The sequence below is a fragment of the Rosa rugosa genome, chromosome 2 (genome assembly GCF_958449725.1).
Source record: "Rosa rugosa chromosome 2, drRosRugo1.1, whole genome shotgun sequence".
In the NCBI taxonomy this organism is placed as follows: Eukaryota; Viridiplantae; Streptophyta; class Magnoliopsida; order Rosales; family Rosaceae; genus Rosa; species Rosa rugosa.
The window spans coordinates 40121838-40141446 of NC_084821.1; the positions used below are offsets into that span (position 1 = coordinate 40121838).

The 19609-nt window shown below is 38.2% G+C and overlaps 1 long non-coding RNA gene across 2 annotated transcripts; it reads left to right on the top strand.

The window, feature by feature from the left end:
- The first annotated feature begins 17258 nt into the window (after nt 1-17258).
- LOC133728813 (uncharacterized) lies at nt 17259-19176 on the top strand. Of its 2 annotated transcripts, none has more exons than XR_009856020.1 (5): nt 17259-17929; nt 17998-18094; nt 18569-18806; nt 18920-19025; nt 19121-19176. It is a non-coding gene; the product is annotated as an uncharacterized LOC133728813 (long non-coding RNA). The 2 variants fall into 2 exon arrangements; XR_009856019.1 differs by having other exon boundaries at nt 18023-18094.
- Nucleotides 19177-19609: the final 433 nt, after the last annotated feature.

The following is a 19609-nucleotide window of genomic DNA, read 5'->3' on the forward strand; positions in this document are numbered from 1 at the left end:
ACAGATATGATGATGCCCGTACCGATAGATCATACAAAAATCGGCCTAGTGAGATTATCACAATCATCGTGTTTAATCATAGTTAACTATAACCAACTTTGCACAAAAAGATATTCGAGTATAGAGGTTGAACGAGATTGCGTAGTACTCCTTGTCATTGATGATATACATATAATGTATCTATATACTGTGATCGATGCTACCTGTGAATTTTGTCTATTTTGTAAAAACCAAATTCTAGCTCACAACAATATTCAAACAAGGCTTACCTTCAATTATCACTGGCATGGATTCCATCTCTGCAGCACTGCAAACACGATCACTTGAATATGGCCTTCTGTTACTTACCAACCTTGCTTCTCAATGGACAGAACTTATGCAAATTAGCGTGGCAGCAACAGGGACCAAACTCATCTATTTATACAGGATTGCTAGACCTCAAAACCCTTCCATCAAAGCAATTCTTGAGGAACTAGGTCTCCTAGTAATTAGACTCTTAATGTAACGTACACTTCATTGTAGTCTTTTTTGCAGACTAAGAATTGGATTACTAACCTTAATGAATTGATACACTGTTTCATTAAGCTACTAGTATTGATTTGGAGTTTGTGTCCATATTAAACTGGATTTGACATTAAGCTAATTATCAATTTATTTTATGTTAATGTGTGACAAGCTAGCTAACATGACAATACAGATTATCATATATTCGTATGAATGATCCTTGATCAATTACTTCAGTTTTGGCCAAGATGATAGTGACAATATCTTAGTAAACATATAATACTTCTCATTTGGGTTTTGGGGTGGGGGTGGGCGGCGGCGGACATGAATTATTAATTAGGAGATGGAAATGATCGAAGAAAACAAAAGGGTGAGGCCATGACAGAGACGATGGATGTGATTCTTAGCTGCGTTTCTCAATGGTTTAGACAAGAATTTCTTATGGTTTCTAATGGAAGTCGGCAAACAAAAAGCTGATGGATCAGTCCAGCTATATGCTCCTTGCTAATTTCCTCAACAAATGGATGCAATACTAATTAAGTCCCACCACTGCAGCTACCTGTTGGATTTGGATGTGAAAATAGATTAAGCGTTAAGATACATACGCCAATTAATTATGGGAGCGATGGGGAAGCAGGTGGAGTTGGCCGGCAATTAATAAAGCCGTACGTTGTGAAGTTATAGTATATAATGATCGATCACTGCTCAGTGGGTGCATGGTTAAATTATATATAATGCATGCATGGCCAGGTTAATTAAGCGTACGTGCATGTTACAGCAGAAGTGGTTCATTGTTGCTTGCTGTGGCAAATTCTAGGTCGCTAATTAATATAATTAAGCAGATATGATACATATTTGTAGGCCCTGGAGATTAATTTGAAGGCCCCAGATGGCATTGCCTTTCCTCAAAACTAGGTGGATCTAGCTATTACATCTACCATGATCTAGAGCATCTGAATTCACCTCCAAATTTGGTAAAAAAAATATATAGGGTTTTTGTCCATTTATCCTAATTTTAGGGATTTTTTTCTCACTTACCCCATTAAGTTTTTTTAATTCTCATTTACCCATGAAGACTCTAATAAGGTCTTCCCTAATACCTAATTAGGGAATTAGGTTTACTGCCTTGTAAATAGAGAGAGAGAGAGAGAGAGAAGTCATAGTAGAATTCGCCGGAGTTTGGTCACCGGCCGTCTGATTCTGGCCAATGATCGCCGGAATCCGGTCATCGGCCGCCACCCACTAAACTTCTCTGAAAACCTCGCCGGAGATCCCAAAAAAGGTTTATTGTCTCCCAATAGACGTCTATTGCCTCCCAGTAGAGGGGCAATAGAGGTTTATGAAACCTCGCCGAAAATCCCAAAGAGGTTGTCAGATATCTCATATGGGGCTGGAGAGGTTTATTGCCCCCGCCAATAAACATGTATTGCCCCCCAATAGACATTTCGATCGCTGGAATGGAAACTAATCTCCATAAAATTAGACAAATAAAACTTTGAATAATGAAAAAACGAGGAGATTACATCAATTCAAAACATATTGCCTCCCAATAGACGTCTATTATCCCCCAATAGACCTTTAATTTCCCCCAAATATGGATATGATATTAATCAAACCTGGAATATTTGACCCAAAGGATAGTCATGTAATCTCTACAACTCATACCAAATTAAGTCTGTTCGTGGTGTATTGAATGGACAAGGAAGGAGGAAAATAATATATGGCAAGGTCTTTGTCACTGGATGACTCGAAGTGAACAAGTATTTGATATGTATTTGATTAAAATTGTTACCATGGCTACCTCTTTTGTATTAATTATAATGCACCGCTGCACACCAGAGTCATCGGAAACGCTGCACCTGCTGACGACCCGCGTTCCAGATCGTACGAACCCAATCACGGGGCGTTCACGATCCTGATCGGCAAACATAGCGATCCCATATATGCCGCCTGCGTTCAATCAACGCCAAACATAGCGATCCCACTTGAAGAACGAAGAGATTCAGCGATCCGGCGACCACTTCTTCTTGGCGGCGGCGGCGGTTCCTTCTACTTTTTCCACTTCCCACAATACCAACAATGGTGGCAGCGACAAGAAGAAGGTGGATGTTCTTGAAGGGTGAAGACTGAGTCGGCGCCTCTAGGATTCTTGATTTTTCCTCCATATTTGCGATCGAGATTCGAGAATTCTAGATTCTAGTATGTGAAACTCTGAAGAGATGAAGAGAATCAATAGATGATTATGTTTTCTTTTCGATTTGCTGGGAAGATTACAAAATCTCTAATGATCTAGGATTTTGGCGACGGCTTTCTTAGCATCTTCTCTAATAATGCGTTGTGGACCTGAGCCGTTCACGACGTGAATTGAGATTTTTTTTTTTTTTTTAGTCAAAAGCATAGATGATTAAGCTGATGATGATTATCTACAAAAAAAAAAATTAAAAATTAAAGGCTGTTAAAGGAAAAGCACATTATGTGCCTTCGTCAAAGTGACTAACAAAGAGGGAATCAAGGAATTAGCGATTACCATCAATCAGCAAGGATTACGGATCAATCAGCATTTAATGTCATCATTGTAATTGATATTTCCGTTGTAATTCTCTCCCTATATAAAGGGACTATGAAATAAAATTAGTAGACCAATTCCAATTCTCAATTTACTTTTACAAAGGCAGCTTTCTTTATTATTTATTTTTCTGTTATTTGTTAATTTACTTGTTTATCCTCCATAAGTAGTGTGGTTGTCATAGTATATTAATAAGGGGTATTTAGGTAAAATAAAAGTCCTTTGGGTTTGGAATAGGAATCCTAATTTTCAAAGATTTTGTTGATTGATTAACTCTATATAAGCTGCAATTCATAAGTCATAACAATACGCACAACTACAAAGCATAAAACAAAGCTCTATTATTTTAGCTCAGTTCAACAATGGTGTTTGGAAAAAGAAAACCATCACATCAAGAACCAATTTTAGAAGAAAATTATGAAGATCATGCCGGTGAGTATGAAGACAATAATTCTGTTGAAGAAACTCAAGAGTGTAATATAGACCAATCATCGAGTAGAAACAGCCATGAACAAGCTCAAGAATCTCAAGAAATTGGAGAATGGTTATGGTTCACATGCTTTGGCCATGTTCAGAAGTCAATCAAAATTGGAGTTATTGAAAGTTGCAAAAACTAGATTTGCATCGCATTATATCTTGTTGAAGCGACTTATTGATTGCAAAGAAGCACTAGCAAGTACTGTAATTCTTCACAAATGGAAAGATTGGGTGAAGACTTTCGACGCCGAGAAAAGAAAACTTGGGGAGAATATAACACAAGCTGTGTTGGCAGACAACTTTTGGGATGATGTATGTGTTGGCTATAGTGAATATCACAAAGCCAATATATTTTTTAATTAAATATTGTGATGGTGATCGTCAAAAGATGGGTGAAATTTATGAAAGGATGGACAATATGCTTGGAGAAATAAGAGAAGTTATGAGTTCTGGGCCGCACTCTAATTATTTTCCACAAATCGAAAAGATTGTGCTCTAAAGGTGGCAAAAAATGAATTACCCTATCCATTGTGTTGGATATGCCCTGACGCCAAGATTTTATGATAGAGAATATCTCAGTAAAAAAGCACCAGGAGGATTCACTCGAAAGAGCCCTAATCAAGATATAGAAGTGATTACAAGCCTCATGGAAGCATTTGATAAGATATCAGAAGATGGAGAAGAAGCAGAGTTATTACGTCAACAATATGCCATTTTTCATCAGCAAAAAGGTATTTTTGCTACACAAGTTGTCCAGACAGATGCTGTAACTATGGATGTCATTGATTGGTGGTCAACATATGGTTCACAAGTTCCAGAATTAGCAGAAGTTGCACAAAATGTAATTTTTTGTTATTATTAATCTTTTAATCGGATTTAAATTTGCTCACCACCACTCAATATAAAACTGCCATGTGTTATAAAATATAATTATAGTTAATCATGATGTTTTATTAAACAAATAAATTTCAAGTATTAAATTAATTCTACATGACGTGGCAAATTTTAATTGGGTGGTGATATCACCATAAAATAAAAATGGTGAGCAAATTTGAATCCCTTTTAATCTTTGTTCATTTATAATATACTTTATTATTGTTATATATATATATATATATTTTTTTTTTTTTTGTCAAACGTTGCTGTAGGTTGAATGTATTGCTATAGGATTTTTTTTTTGTTAAACTTTTCCGTATGTTGAATGATTGATTATTGCTATAGGATTTTTTTTTTTTTTGTTAAACTTTGCCGTAGGTTGAATGATTGAACTCCAATGAATTGTCATAATAATTGTGTTATAATTAACATATATTTCATCCTCTGCACTTAATGCCTTAATTGCATCCATGTTTGTTAGACAGCTTATTAAAACCTTTATCCATATTCTCTAGCATATTTATTCACTGAGTTATCAATGTATTTTTTATAGGGATAATGATAAAAAAGGTCATTTTGAAGTGCCTTATTATAATTTAAACACCACAAATGTCTCCATGATAATTAAGGTCACCTGTTCACAACCTACCACTAGAGTTCAACTTAATTACAAAAACTGCCACCATCAGTTTCATTGCCAGTTAACTGCAAATTTCCCAACTGTTTATCTTCTCCAAATTATAATTCGAAATTTCAAAGTTCCAAAACCGCTCAAACCTACTCCGTCTCATCTTCATCTCCGGCGGCCACATTCTGAGACACATACATTCTCCGACGACTGTTTTGCTCAACGGTGAAGCAGCGCCGACGCAAAAGTACTTCACAGAAAAAGCCCCAAATTTTAGGGATTCCAAGAATTGCAGAACTCGAATCGTCTACCTCGACCGGGTAATCTTTCAGCCTCGATTCTCAGAAACTTCTCTTACTTAATTTCGAGTCATTGATATAGTATTTAGTTTTGGAATTATAAGTCGAATATGATATAATTATTTCTGCATTTGATTCTGAAACAAAACAATTCGATTCCAAGTTTTGGTTTGAGTGAATATTTAAAGCTTTTTTGAGTGGAGATGATCAATGACTGTCTTCAAATTTTAGTTTGATGCTGTAACATAGCCAGTGACATAGGCTACTGACTGGGTATCATTTGATTTTGGAGGGGCTCGTGTGTCATGCTGTTTAGGCATTAGGCTTTACTTGAATGGAAATTCTGCTAGTGCAAATACATATTTTATAGGCTCAGATAATGAAACTGGCCAGTGAGGTCACTGGCCAGGTCGCTAGACAATTCAAAGGCCAGATAAGTCACTGGAAAAGACCAACTCATTGGCAACGTGTGTTAACCTCCTGTTAGTGATCATGTAACTGATCATGTAACTGTCCATGTAACTGGCCATGTAACTTACAATGTATGTAACTGAACATGTAACTGATAATGTAACTGATCATGTAACTTACAATGTATGTAACTGAACATGTAACTGATCATGTAACTAACGTTGTAACTTACAACATATGTAACTGGCCAAGTAACTGATCATGTAACTGACGTTGTCATTGACATGAGCTGTAACTGACCATGTAACTGATCATATAACTTACAATATATGTATCTGGCCAAGTAACTGACTATGTAACTGATTATGTAACTGCAAACTCAATGCTAACCTTCTTATTTTTTCAACAGAATTTAAACATCAGAAATGGCAAGAACAAAAAGAAAAGAAAGGGAACCAAGCGATGATGACGAAGACTACCAAGAGGTGGAATCAGAAGATCAAGAACACGATCGAACGATACACAAAAAGAAGAATTCGAAGAAGAGCTTGAAGAAATAAAAAAAAAGGAGACAGGAAGAAACAGAAGAAGAAGGAGAAGAAGAAAAAGAAGAACCATCACCGAAGAAGGCCCAAGAAGAGCTTGAAATAAAAAAAAAAAAAAGACAGGAAGAAACAGAAGAAGAAGAAGAAGTAGAACAATCACCAAAGAAGGGTTCCTCTTTGGTGCTGTTTCAAAAAACTGAAGCAGCACCAAAGAGGAAGAGAAATGTGAAACCAGGACATGTGTAGTACAGGTGCACATTAATAAGTTTCTTGAACACAATTAAAGATAACAAGAAGAATCTCAGTGTAAGAACATTAGATTTGCTCAGGCAGTCACCATTTGGAAATATTGTCGATGCATTCCATGGTGGCTACATAGAGGAGAAGTCAGCCAAGAAATCTGATGATTTCATTACACTCCTCCTGCAGGCCTACGACCATGAAAATGACCTCTTCTTCTTTGGAAAGAAGAAATTCAGGATCTCAACAAGAGATATTTCAAAGATCCTAGGAATGCCAGAAAAAGGTCAGTTGGTCCCAAAGACTTCTGAGGGTGCATATCAGTCCGACTTTGTCCAGCAGTTTTTTTCAAACACAGCGAGAATTAACAAGAGAGCGGTGGAGAAAGCTCTGCAAGATGCGCTCAAGGACAATCCAACAACAGAGGAAGGGATTGAGAAGAAGGACAAAAATGTGGCAAGATTAATCTTGCTGGACTTGTCCATCAAGTTTCTGTTCCCAAACGCAGGAGGAACAATTTCATGGGACTACGTCAAAGCCTGCGAAAATTTGGATAAGATCGGATCTTATGACTGGGCAAGGGAAGTTGGAAGCTTCTTAAAAAAGTCTATAAAGACTTTGAAAAAGAAAAAGGAGTCAACCAGACCATATGGTAATACGGGAGGCTGCGTTCTGATAATACTGGTAAGTTACTGTCAGACTGAAATGTAACTGGTCAAGTCACTGATCAAGACAAACTGCATGTCATTCGTCAAGTCACTATGACTAATTTTTTTTTGTTTTTTGTGCAAGCAGTATTGGTTCTGTCAAAAGACTGGAAAAATCAAGCCAATATCTGGAAGGGAGAACGAAGATTATGGGATGAGAAAATGGGAAATCCAGAAGCTGATACAGAATTGGACAAGTTTTAACAGCTTGAAAAAACTAGAGGTATTTTCTTCTCTGTCAAAGTAGTTGTCACTACACACGTCGCTGGCCAAGTAACTATCTTGGTTAAAAGTCACTGATTAAGTCACTGTCACACTGCATGTTCAATGGCCAAGTCACACTTCATGTCACTGGCCTTCATAACTATTGTAAACATGTCATTGCTCATGTCACATAGCATGTCACTGACATATTGAATATGTTTCTTTCAGAAAATCTTTGAAAACCTGAAGGAGGATAGAGAGGAATCAGAATCCGAGGAAGAGGAGAATAGATCAGATGAAGCAAAGACAGTTCCGGAAGGAGAGGAAAAAGGAGCTGATGATCAGAATTGTGAAAACGAAGAAGATAACCTACAAGTTGAGGTGGCTGAACAGGAAACAACTTCAGAAAAAAAAAACAAGTGGGAGAAAGAGCTTCAGAAAAAGGAGGAGGAGATAAGATATATGACTTTGGAGAAAGATAATTTGAAGAAAAAACTGAACGAAAAGGAACAGGAACTAAGGAAAATAACGGAGGACATGGTGAATCTGGAGGAACGAAATGCTACACTTGTGACTGAGAATTTCTGCCTTGCATCATCGGTGAAGGAGTTAGAGATAAAATTGAAGGAATTCGAGCAAATGTTGAGCCCAAAGACTCACACCTCAACAGCAGCATAGCTCCCCACCACCTAACTCAGCAGAAGAAAACACAGAAAAGAAAGATCAATCGACTGTTGAGGAAGGTCATTCCCAAGGGATCTGCACAGTCGAAGAATCTGCAGCAGCAGCAGCTCAATCCCCACCTCACTGCACAGTGGCAGAAGAAACTCAATCGACACCTCCATCACACAAGGAAAAGAAAGATCAATTGACTGTTGAGGAAGGTCCGGCCCATGGGATCTGCACAGTCGAAGAATCTGCAGCAGCAGCAGCTCAATCTCCACCTCACTGCACAGTGGCAGAAGAAACTCAATCGACACCTCCATCTTACAAGGACTCACAGTTCCAGAGCCCCACAGTCGACATGCTCACAGTGGCGGAAATGGAACAACAAGCTGACATGTTTCAGATAGTGAAAAGTCCTATAGTTGAAGAAGCATCTCAACTTCGTACGTTGAGCATAGAGAAAGAGAAGAAGACACCAGAGCAGAGCAAAAAGGGCGAGTTAACAATGCACCTTACACAGCAACATTCTGGTGAAACAGTATCATCAATGGGTCTCTACTCTTACGTTGTGAGATTAAAGAATAGGAGAAGAACACAGAAAAAGGACAACATTTACTGGTGGGGGGATGTGAAAGCAAAACGACAGAAGAAAGCAAAGGAGATTGAAGAGAGATTGAAAGATGCTGAAAAGAAAGAAAAAGAAAAAAAAGAAAATGAGATGAAGGCCTCACTGCCAGATGCTGAACGTAAAAGGCTAGAACAGATGGTAGCACAACAGAAGTTGGACGATGTACCAGAGGATGTTCTGGAAGCAATAAGACAGATGGACGCTGCAGAAAATGCACAAATCAATACAGAGCAAGAAGAGAAACAGCTACCTCCTGAGGTCGTACACTGGGAGGAGAGCAAAGTATACAATTTTATGGACCAGGACACCAAGAGGAGAGTCCAGAAATACTGGCAAAATGCACCATCAGGGTAATACTTTAATTAAGTTAAAATTCTATTTTAAACTTATTGTAACTGGCCAAGTAACTGTTTATGTAACTATCAAAGTAACTGGCCAAGACGAAAATTCTATTTTAAACTTATTGTCACTGGCCAAGTAACTGTTTATGTAACTATCAAAGTAACTGGCCAGGCCATCGTTCATGTATATGGCGAAGTCACTGGCCATGTGAAGTCACTGGCCAAGTCACTGTCCATGTAACTGACAAAGTAACTGGACAAGTAAAGTCGCTGGCCAAGTCACTGTCCATGTAACTGCGGAAGTCACTGGCCAACGAGTTGGGCAAGTGAAGTCACTGGCCAAGTCATTGGCCATGTGATTGTTAAATAACCAACATCACAATCTATGTTACTTACACTATTCATTCTTTGCAGAGTATACTTCTGGGATGGAAGACAGTATGGAGCACAGGTTTCAAGACAGGATTTAAAAGACATGATTATGGACGAACCGATAGCAAGCAATTGCATTGAATGTTATGGAATTCTCTTGACTGATCAGCTGTTGGAGAAAGAATCACAAGACTTGGATGTCCCAACTTTTATGAATCCCTTATGCTGGGTAAGTAGTGGAACGATTATCAATCTACAATCAAAGCAAATAATTCTTAATTGATAATAACTTGTCTTCTTTTTTTCTTACAAACAGAATTCTGCAGAAAATTTGACGATGTATTATGTACATCTGTACCTCTGCGAACCACTGTTCCAGAATCTGGCAAGATCCAACTATATATTCTTCCCAATCTCACATGAATCAGGATTTCATCATACACTGCTCATTTTTGACAAGGAATTAAATGAATGGTACCACTGTGATTCAAAAAGACCGAAAAAATCATCAACTGGAAAATCCTTTCAAAATGTCCAAAAAATGGTATGGAACACTTTCGTCATACTAATTTCATATATTTAATTTAAGCAGAAAGCAAATTATTGATTATGTTGCGATGTTGGAAATGCAGGTTGACATGGTCGAACTTTGGATGACAGCAGTAAAACAACAAGCAGATGACATGCTGGAACAGGGATGCAGAATGAAATTTGATGAAAAGAACAGTTCAGAAGAAGAACTGAAAATGATAGAAGTTCCATTGACTGAAACCGAGAGAGAAAGCATAAAGTGGATCAAGGATAACTATAAACAAAAAATGGCAGTGACAGAACTCAAAGACAACCCTCAGCAAGGAAAAGATTCGTAAGTACATAGCTCTTTAAAAATGTCAATATAATCATTATAAAGTTCAAATTCATTTACTTCAAGTTTTATATGATGAACAGATTGGATTGCGGACTTTTTGTAATGTACACAATGGAGATAATTTCGAAAAAAGGGAGAGTTCTAAAGAAGCTCACAAAGGATGATATTTTGAAGTTTAGAGCTCATATTGTAAAGTCATTTGCAGAAAGTAGGCACAGCTGGAACTCAAAACATAATGAAGTGTAGAAATTTGTTTAGGAAATAGGATAGGTTATATAGTTTTTTCGAATTGATTCATCATATATATCCATTCATTTGTTCAATCGGAATTTCCATTTTTTAATATTTTCTTGCAGATATTGCTTCAGTATATAAAAGTTTGTTTGATATGATCTTCTGAAAAGTTTGTTTGATATTGCTTCAGTATGTAAAAGTTTGTTTGATATGATCTTCTGAAACTGAATGTCACTGGATATGGAAACCTGAATGTCATAGACCAAGTCACTGGTCAAGTCACTGTAAAAAAAATTCATGTCCTTATGAACCCTATAAAGTAACTGGCCAAGTCACTGGCAAAGTAACTGTAAAAAAATTCATGTCCTTATGTACACTATAAAGTAACTGGCCAAGTCACTGGCAAAGTAACTGACAAAGTCACTCACTAGCAAAAGACAAGACATGTTTGGTAATCTTTTTATTTTTAAATGCAGCATGCCGCTGCACCGCGACTGCAGCGTTTCGCTGCACGACAACAAACAAAGTTTAAGTTTCAATTAAAAATCTGTAAAAGGTAATGTCATGAGCCAAAACATAAAGCAAGTAACTGTAAAAAAAATTCATGTCCTTATGTACCCTTTAAAGTAACTGGCCAAGTCACTGGACAAGTAACTTTAAAAACTAATGTCATGAGCCAATAAATAGAACAAGTAACTGTAAAAATTGAAGTCACTGCTTATGTCGCTTTCTATGTTTGAAATTACCTATCTAACCATTCAACTACAAGTAAACTGCCAGTGGCAGTTATCTAACCCGAGAGCGACTATTTCTCTTGGTTCATTTTACAATATCTTTTCACAATTTCAAAACTCAGAGAAACTTTATACGATTTTTGCCCTAAACTCAGAGAAACTGCTCAAAGATTTTCTCTCCGGCTAAAACAGAGGACAACGACTGATTTCCTCCACCGTGAACGGTGGGTAAGCAAGAGTGATTCACCGACTAAGCCCCAAATTCTACGGTACTTCAAATTTACCGAAAATATTTGAAAATCTGTGCTCGTCAGACAGCCGCCGGTAACTTCCTCCTCCTTCTTTCATATAATTTCAATTTGAATAGCTTGCGTTTTGTTTGAATTAGAAAAGATATTTCAATTACATGTGGAGTCTCATCAGAGAATGAATTTGCATGCGACATTTGTTTGACTTACATGTGGAATCTGATGAGAAAATGGTGAGACTTGTTTAAATTACATGCGGAATCTAATGAGAAAATGATGATTTCTGTTTGAATTACATGTGGTCACTGTCACTGGCTATGATCATGTAACTGGTCATGTAACTGTTCATGTCACTATCATAAACATGTGCATAAATATGTCACTGGTTATGTAACTATCAAAATAACTATTGAATTCTAATTTTCTTAACTGTTTACAGGATTTTTTTTTAAAAGTTCGAGGAATGGACCAACTAAAAAGAAAACAAAGTGAGGAATCCGGAGAAGAACAATCTAAAGAACAAAGTCCAGAAGAAACAATTGGGGAAAAGTTGAAAGAGATAAAATGGAAGAAAATGAAAGAGAGAAAAAAGCGAAAGCAGAAAACTGAAGATGAAGAAGAATCAAGTCAAGATGAGGAAGGAACAACTGGAGATGAAGAAGAATCTGATGAAGAACAAGTCCGGGGTAAGAAGACGAAGAAGGATAAAAAGAAGAAAACTGGAAAGTAGAAAAGAAGAAAACTGGAAGGAACTGAAGATGAAGAAGAATCTAATGAAGAACAAGTCCGCAGTAGGAAGAAGAATAAGATTTAAAAGGAGAAAACTAAAAAGGAGAAAAGAAAACACAGGGAAGAAAATGAAGATGAAGAAGAACTTCGTGCCAAGAAGAAGAAGAAAATGGATAAAAGGAAGACAAAAAAAGAGAGTACAAAGAAGAAGGAAGAAACTGACGAGGAAGAAGATACAAAGGATGATGAAGAGGAAAAAGTCCCAGGGAAAAGGAAAAGATATGTAAAAGAGGGTTATGTGCAGTATCGCTGCACAATGCTTGCTTTTCTGAAAACAATGGCAGAAAACAAAAATAACCTGACTGAAGGGACTTTAGAGCTGCTGCAGAAAACACCCTTTGCAACGCTGATAGATGCATTCCATGGAGGTTCAATTAAAGAAAAGGATGCAAAGAAATTGGATGATTTAATCACACTTCTGCTACAAGCATACAACAGCGACACAGACCTTTTTGTGTTTGGGAACAGGAAATTCAGAATGTCAACAAGTGATATATCTATGATTTTAGGAGTGCCGGGATCCGGGTTATCAGTACCAAAGACCAAAGAAGGGGCATACAGATCTGAGTTCGTGACTAAATACTTTGACAAAAAGCAGAGGATCAACAAGGCGGCTGCAGAGGAAGCTTTGAAGAAGGCATTGGCAGAAACTCCAGAAACAGGGGATGAAAAAACGAAACGGGACAGAAATGTTGCCGTATTAGTACTCTTGAACCTTTTCATCAAACTCCTGTTCCCAAACTCTGGAGGAACAATATCTTGGGACTATATAAGAGTCTGTGAAGAGGTGGAAAGTCTGGGAAAATATAGCTGGGCAAAGGAAGTTGGCGACTTCCTTAAAAAATCAATTAAACGAAAGGCAAAAGAATCCCAAAACATGGCAGGTTGCGTGATATTGGTGATGGTAAATTCCCGTACCTTGTTAAAAATTTGTTTATGCATCATTTTGCTGTCCCATAATTAACTACGTATGCTGTTGTAAGTACAAAAACTAGATCAGTGTCATGTCATTGGTCAGGTCACTGGACAGGTAACTAGCCAGGTCACTGTTAATGTTACTGTCAAGTTAAAGGTCACTGACAATGTCACTGTTTATGTATTTGCATATGTCATTGGTTATGTTTGTGATATTCATATGGCTAAGCAGTTATGTATTTGCATATGACAATGTTACTGTCAAGTTTATGTCACTAACTAACTAGTTTTCTATTTTTATTTTTTATTTTCCAAACAGTATTGGTTTTGCCACAAGACGGGAGTAGTGCCGCCAATCTCTGGAAGAGAAACCGAAAAACACGGAATAAGAAAGTGGCAATTAAAGACCCTGATAGAAAAAAAAAAAAAGGGGATTTCAACACCATGGGGAAGTTGAAGGTATGTTAATTTGATGTAGATAAACTAGGTCACTGGTCTTGTCACTGGTCTTGTTAATGTCGTAGGGTTCCAACTGGTCAGGTCACTGAGCAAGTCATTGACTATGTCACTGCTCATGTTATTGTTATATTTTCATGTCACAGTGCATGTATCTTTCCATGTCTATGATTGTGTTGTTGTTTTATTTCTGTCACTGCTTATGTCACTGACAACTTTTGTAATTTTGTTTCAGAAAATCTTTGATAAAGTTAAAGAAGATGCAGAGGAAGAAGATTCTGAGTCTAATACAGACACAGAAAGTAAAGAAAAAAAGAATGATGAGCAAGAAGATAATGTTGAAAATAGAACCAGTGGAAACATTAACAATGAGAAGATGGAGACAGAGATAGGGAAGACCAATGAAGAGAAGAACAAATTACAGAGAAAGCTGGAGGAAAAGGAAGAAGAGCTAAGTGCTTTTAAAAAAGAAGTTGAGGAGAAAGAAAAGGAAATTGGCAGAATAAACGAAGAGAATGAGGATGTGTTATTGGAAAATGAGGTGCTGAAATTGAGAAAGCCTCACTGATTAAAAGAGTGAAGCAATTGGAGGGCATAGTGATGGCACTAACTGAGAAGTATGAGTCGCCAATAGCACGGCCAGGTGATGACAACAAGTCAACTCCTCCTCCCCCACCACCTAGTTTCCCTCCACCAAAATCAAAGGCCGCACAGGACAAGCCAACTGACACCAAGCACTCCAAAAACACAAAATCTCAAGGTGGAATTCAGGGAACTCAATCACAACCTGCCTACTCCACAGCAAGAGCATCTGAGATGATATCTGCGGAACCTCACTCTACCGACCGAGGACATCAGTCACCACTTCAATGCCTTGCCCAAGTAGCTGCACAAGTTCATTCACCAACCTCTCCTGAGGTTAAATTGAGAATGACGGAAGATGCTTGCACACCGAATACTGCTTGGGTTAATGCATTGTTTGTGTTTCCACCTCCGGGCGTGTTTCAAACTCCACCTCCAAGAAAAGTCAGTTTGGAAGATATGCAAGCAGAGCCAAACAAGTATCAGATCATTATATCACCAGAGGTTCAGCCTGTTTTTGACGTCGAACCAGTCAATTACATTTCTCCTACACAACAGATGACAAGAGCTGAGTTCATCAAGCCAATTTTAGAGGAGATATCAGGGCAGGACTCAGAATCTATTGGCCTCTATTGTTATGTGGTTAGGACGAAGAGAAAGGAGAGAGTACAAAAAACACATCATATTTTCTGGTGGGACGAGGTGAAAGAGCAAAGGCAGAGGGCGAAAATGACCAAATTCACAGCACTAGAAAAGAAAAAAGGACAGACAGCTGAACAGCAGCCACAGGAGGAAGTGATACATGATTTGACGATTAATGTGGATGACGAGGAACAAACAGAAAAAAACGAAATTGAAGTGATAGATTGGCAAAACCGACAACTGTACAAGCTACTTGACAGCCCAACTAAAAGAAAATTAGAGAAGTACTGGAACAAGGCAGAACAAAGGTAATGTTTCATGTTACAGCTCACAAGATAGTGACTTAACTTGCCATGTAGCTGTCCTAGTCACTGGCCAAGTCACTGTCCAGATCATGGCAATTGCCATGTAGCTGGCCTAGTCACTGTCCAGATCATTTTCAAATGCCATGTAGCTGGCCTAGTCACTGGTCAAGTCACTGTCCAGATCATGGCAATTGCCATGTAGCTGGCCAAGTCACTGTCCAGATCATTGGCAAGTGAAAAGTAACTGGCTAAGTCACAGGACTAACAACGTTTTATGTTATGCAGCGTATTATTCTGGGAGGGAAAAGAGGCTGGAAGTGAAATCACAAGGGCAGATGTCAAAATGTTCATAAGCGATCAATCAATAGCAAACAACTGGATTTATAACTCGTGTTGGGTAAGTATGACGAGCACTTTCTATAAACATTGAATCCTTATCTCTCATTCTTTGTTTATTTATAACTCGTTCTATGTATTTCTTTCTTTCTTTTTTTAAATAGTATTCGACAATACATTTAACTGTGAGAAACCTCCATCAATACTTGTGTGAGCCGCTGTTCCAAAACATGGGAAAATGCAGCATGCTTTTCTTCCCAATTACCCATAATGAAGAATTTCACCACACGCTCTTGGTCTTTGACAAGGACATACCGCAATGGCTGCATTTTGATTCAATGAAACCAAGAAGAGCAGGAACAGGGGAGTGCTTTAAAAGTATAAAAAAAATTGGTAAGAAACTTCTTACTGACCATGTAACTGACCATGTAACTATCACTCACTAATCTGTGAAAGAATACAGGTTGAAATGGTCGAGCTGTGGATGAGAGCAGTGAAAGATCAAGCAGACGATATGCTGCAGCAAGGCTGCCGAATGAAATTTGACAAGAGTCAAAGCACTCACACGAAATTAAAGATGGTTGAAAGTATTTTGAGCGATGACGAGATAAGAACAATAAGGTGGATAAAGGAAAATTATGACGGTGGAAGGATTCCTTTGAACCATACCAGAATCTGCCCCCAACAAGACGAAGGATCGTAAGTCTATATTCAAAAATTTAAAATGATAACTTTACTGTTACTAAGTTGGTCAAAATCATTAACTTGAAATTTTTAATTGACAACAGATTAGATTGCGGACCTTTTGTAATGTATTACATGGACAGAATGGCAAAAGAGGAGAAGATACCAAACAAAGTCACCAAAGCTCAGATGATGAAGTTCAAAGCTCAAATATTCAAAAAATTTGCAGAACATAAGCAGAGCTGGAACTCAGCAAATTAAGAATTTTAGAAATTTGTTTGTTTAGTTCAAAATTTCAGAAATTTGTTGTTTAGTTCAGACTATGACTTGTATGGATCTTTTTATTCAAGATTAATGCATCTTCTGAATTCATAGGGCAAGTCACTGACTATGTAAATATGAAGGCCGCATATAATTGAAAGTGTCATTGTTAAATTTACTACTCAAGTCACTGACCATTATGTAACTGCTTAAGTCACTGGCCAAGTAAAAAGAAAACTGAATGTCATTGGCCAAGTCACTAGGCAAGTTACTGTAAAACTCAAGTAACTGACTAAGTCACTGATAATGTAGCTGACCATGTAAATGACCATGTAACTTACAATGTATGTAACTGACCATGTAACTAATCATGTAGCTGATTATGTAACTGGACAAAAAACATTAAAACTATAAGTCACTAGAGAAGTCACAGCCAAAATGATATTTCTATTTCAGTTTGCAGCGTGCCGCCACTACTAGAAATCTGTTCATAGACATCGCATGTTTTAAATCGGTCAGACTTGCACACGATGTAAAAAAGTAATCTAACATCGTTTTACGAAAATACCGATTTAAATGTATATCATTAACATCGGGTCTTAAAATGACCGGTGTTAAAAGTTTTGTTTGAAAATTGCGGGAACCTACTTTTGCAAAAAGCGCTAAGTCTTTTAAGTGAAATGAAGGAGCGGGGACTAAAACTTAAAACTTTCACACTTAGAAAAATTAAAGCCCGATCCCAAAACTGAAACAGAAAACCCTAATCATAGTCTCGCTCGACTCCTTCATTCTGAACTCACCCCAAACTGGAGCTCCTCCCAAACTCGACCTCCATTCTGGACCCTAAGCTCACTCGAACTCGCCGCCATTGCTTCCTTCATCTACGTCCTCTCTCCCTCTCTAGTTTCACAGCTAGCTAACTCACACAAATCGAGCCATGGCTCCTCCCAGTCTTCTCGGTCCTCCCGAGCTCCACAAACCCTCACCCACCACCACCGCTCCGCCGCCACCCGAACCCGAATCCAAACCCCAAGGCCTGGAACTGGAAAGTCCGACAAGGAAGGCTTCCATATGGCGGCGTTTTGGCTCCACAAGCACCACCCCAAAACTCGCCTGCAACCTCGCGTCCTTCTCCGAGATCGGTTACTTGAAGGACCTGCCGGAGATCGTGTACCGGCTTCTGGAGGGCGAGGACGTGAGGAAGAAACAGAAGGCGGAGTGGCGGGAGAGGAAATGCGCCGGAGGCAGGAAGCGACGGGAATCCGGATCCGACGGCGAAACCGGGTTGAGCTCCGAGAAGAAGAGAATCAGAAAAAAGAGAGGAAAATGGAGAGAGAAGAAGACGATTCAGTGAGCGAGGTTCTCAGAGATCGATTCAGACTCTCCACCATCTCTATCGCCGATGCCGAAGGTACTAAAATCTTCACACTCACTAATTCGACGGCTTTTGATTTCGTTTCTGGTTTTTCTTTTTCTCAGTTTTCAATTCTAGTTCTCCAAGCAGCGAAGAGAAGCGGCATGGAGATATCGGAACCCGTGGTGGCTTGCATTTCCGACTTGGCCTTCAAATTTACTGGTATTTTACGTAAGCTTTGCTGGTTTGCTTTGAAATTGAGAATCGAAAGTAATTTGGTCATAAATTTTTACAATTCTTATGGCGCATAGCACTGAAATTTACTGAATAGTTAGGTTATTGTGTTTGTGTGATTAAGGCTCCATCTGGAAATGGAATGCCTCTTTAGATTGGGGTTTTTTCTTTGGGAACTTTTTTTTTTTTTTTAATGCTAAAAGAACTATGTGATTACTCGTTAGGAATTGGATCTAATTAATGGAACCCCAATTGGTCCAACCGGCCTCCACACTATGTTCTTTGTTTCTGGGTTTGCAGATTCCGCGTACTTCCTGCTCTCTCTCTCCGTCTCTTTTGATTTTTATTTCTTTTTAGAGTCTCTTAAAAATTTTGTTCAAGATCTAAGAATTCACTTGTTTGTGATTGTTAGTGACACTGATATTGTTCTTTGTTTGATTTGAATTGACTGGGTTTACTCAGGTCTCTTTGCTTTGGAGACATGGAGCAATAAGCAATGCCAAGCATTCCCCAAATTGCAAGTAACCGAAATTTCAAAGCTTTCGTCTTCGGATTTGATCTCAATCAGTAGAGAATTAGGCATTTGATTTTTCAATTCTGGCCGCGAAATGGTGGACTGGAAAGAGAAGATAAGGTCTCTTTGAACCTGACGGAGGAGATTCTCCAAAGCATGGAAGTTGGGCTGGCTTTCAGGGACTACGTAATGGCTCTGTCTCTCTCTGTTTCTGATTGCTTTTAGCTCAATTGAATCAAAACCCTAATCTTTTTAACTTGGTGAATTTGAAAGTGAAAAAGTAATTGTTTTTTTTACAGAATGGTAGAATCAGTTCGTTGGATTTTCTCAAGGCTTCGAGTTATGTAGTGACTGCTAGTGATGATGAGTCTATTTGCTTGTATGATGTCTCCACTGCAGCGTAAGGTATAAGCCCTTTTCTTGTTGATTTGAAAAATGTAGACTTGTTTAGGATTTAGGATTTAGGGTTTAAGGTTTACTCTTTTATTTGTATTTAACAGGTGCTTGAAGACCATTAACAGCAAAAAGTATGGGGTTGATTTGGTTTGCTTCACTTATCTTCAATGTTTTCATTTGGGCGAAAATTATTGTATGGATCTGTTGAAGTATGATTGTTTTTGTAGAGTTTGAGAAGCGCAAGTTTCTGGGTGGCTTTAAGAACAGTGGGTTTGTGGAGAAAGTCAATTCCAGCTTGGTATGTTCTCTCTTGCTTTCTTCCAATCTTTGTACCACTTGAATTTGTGAGCTATGCAATTTTGGTTTTAATTGCTTTATTCTAGTCTCTGTATGTTCACCTTGTCTTGGCTGAAATGTTCTTGCATATAGAAGGATTGGGCATTTGTTCTAGATAGAAAAACGAAGAGAAAAACAAAGTCATACTAATCGATACACAGTATTTGCGGTGCTTACTAGTAAGCAGTGAGAGTGAAAGAGTTTGATTCAACTCGGTGGGTGCTCGACTCCAACCAGCTTGGTAAGCGTCTCTCTAT